Source organism: Hylobates moloch, unplaced genomic scaffold (genome assembly GCF_009828535.3).
Source record: "Hylobates moloch isolate HMO894 unplaced genomic scaffold, HMol_V3 SCAFFOLD_7769, whole genome shotgun sequence".
NCBI lineage: Eukaryota > Metazoa > Chordata > Mammalia > Primates > Hylobatidae > Hylobates > Hylobates moloch.
Genome location: NW_026660044.1, coordinates 1,171 through 3,268, shown reverse-complemented (window position 1 = coordinate 3,268; position 2,098 = coordinate 1,171). Strand labels below are relative to the sequence as shown.

General features: G+C 53.2%; 1 pseudogene; it reads left to right on the top strand.

Annotated features, from left to right (window-relative positions):
- Window positions 1–83: 83 nt before the first annotated feature.
- On the top strand, window positions 84–843 carry LOC131382802 (formin-2-like; annotated as a pseudogene).
- Window positions 844–2,098: the final 1,255 nt, after the last annotated feature.

Below are 2,098 nucleotides of genomic sequence, written 5' to 3'. Positions count from 1 at the left end.
TGCTCAGCCCTGGATCTACCCTGACTCTGCCTTGGTGTTGCCCTCCCTTCTCTATGGCCTGGCTCTGGCCCTGCCTTGCACAGGCCGTGCTCTGCCCTGCGTGTCCCAGCCTGGGCCCAGCCCTGGTCCTACCATATTCCTGGCCCCAGCCGTACACTTGTTCTGACCGTGACCTTACCCTGGCCCTCTCCTGGCCCTTCCTTGGTCATGCCCTGGCCTTGCCCTCACCCTGCATTGGCCCTGCACTGGTACTGCCCTGCCCTGGCACTGCCTTGGCCCCTGCCCTGCCTTCTCCCTGGCCTTGCCCTTGCCCTGCCCTGGCCTGACTCCAGGCCTACCCAGTCCATGAAATAGCCCTGGACCTGCCTTGCCATCCTCTGTCCTGGCCCTGTATTGTCCCCACCATGCTCTGGTCCAGCACTTGCCCTGGCCCTGTTGCTAGTCCTACCACTGCTATGGCCCTGCCCTGTTTTTGGCCATGCCCTGTGCTACCCTAGCCCTGCCCTGCCTTGGCCTTGGCCCTACCATGGCCTTGTCCTACCCTGGCCTTTTCTACCCTGGCCTTGCCATTCCCTGGTCTTGACCTGCCCTGGCCTTGCTTGCCCTGCCCTGGCTTTGGCCTTGCCTTATCCTGGTCCTGGTTCTGCCATGGCACTGCCCTTGCTCTGGATCCTCTCTGGTTCTGCCTTCTTCCTGGCCCTGCCCTTGCTCTGGCCCTGTCCCTGGACCAGCCTTGACCCTGGCCCTGGCCCTGTCAATCCCCAGGCCCCGGACTGGCCATGCTTGGCCCTGGCCCCTCCTTTGACACTGCCCTGGCCCTGCCTTGGCCCTGTGCTATCTTAGTCCTGCCCTGGCCCTGAACTCGCCCTGGCCCTACCCTCACCCTACACTGGCCCTGCCCTACCCTGGCCTTGCCCTGCCCTGGCCCTGCCTTTGGCCTGCCCTGGCTCTGGTTCTGCCGTGGCCTTGCCCTTGCCCTGGACCCTCCTTGGCCATGTTTTCTCCGTGTTCCTTCTCTGGCCTTGCCCTTGCCCTGTCCCCTTTCTGGTCCTGCCATGTTTCTGGACCTGCCCTGTCCATGCCCTGGACCTGGCTCTGGCCCTGGACCTCCTGTCCCTTCCCTTCCATACCCTGGCCGGTTCCTTGCTCTACACTGACCCTGCCCTGCCTTGGCCCTGTGCTACCCTAGCCCTGCCCTGGCCTTCTCCTGGCCCTGATCCTGCCATGGCCCTTGCCCTACCATGGCCCCGCCCTGGCCCTGGTTCTGCCCTGCTTCTGGCCCTGGCCTTGGTCCTGTCATGTCCCTGGCTGTGACCCTGCCCCTGGTTTTTCTCTGGCCATGACCCTGCCCCAGTTCTGTCATATCCCTGGCCCTGTCTCAGTTCTGTCCTAGCCCTGGCCTTTCACAGTACTTTGTGCTTAGTAAGGGCTCCATAGTGTCTGTGAGTTGAATGTTGTGTTCATAGTATCTGCCAAAACAGAAAGAAAAAAAAACAAAATCTGATGATGAGAAGTTAAAGCTTTCTATATAATATTCCTTGAATTGTAATTATTAGTTGTATTACTTATCAGTTATTAGCCTGTCATTAGTTGTATTACATATAGGTCCTGGTTTTGTACACATAATTCCAAACCATTGATACTGTTAAAAGAATATATGAATATATGAAAGAATGTGTAAACATAAGAATGTATGAGTATTTAATGACCTTTCCAAATTAATTTTTCTTTTTAGCTCTATTAGATTTTTCTCAGTGTAACAAATGTTTATGCCTATGTAATTAAGGGCATATTTCCTGTACAGAATATTCATATTACCTAATTGAAAATTATATAACACAAAAATATAATACTAATTTTAGGCCAGGCATGGTGGCTCATACCTGTAGTCCTAACATTTTGAGAGGCCAAGTTTGGAGAATCATTTGAGGCCAGGAGTTGAAGACCAGCCTGGGCAACATAGTGAGACCTTGTCTTTATTAAATAAATAAATAAATAAATAAATAAATAAATAAATAAATAAATAAATAAATAGGTTGGGCACTGTGGCTCATGTCTGTAATCCCAGCATTTTGGGATGCCAAAGCAGGAGAACTGC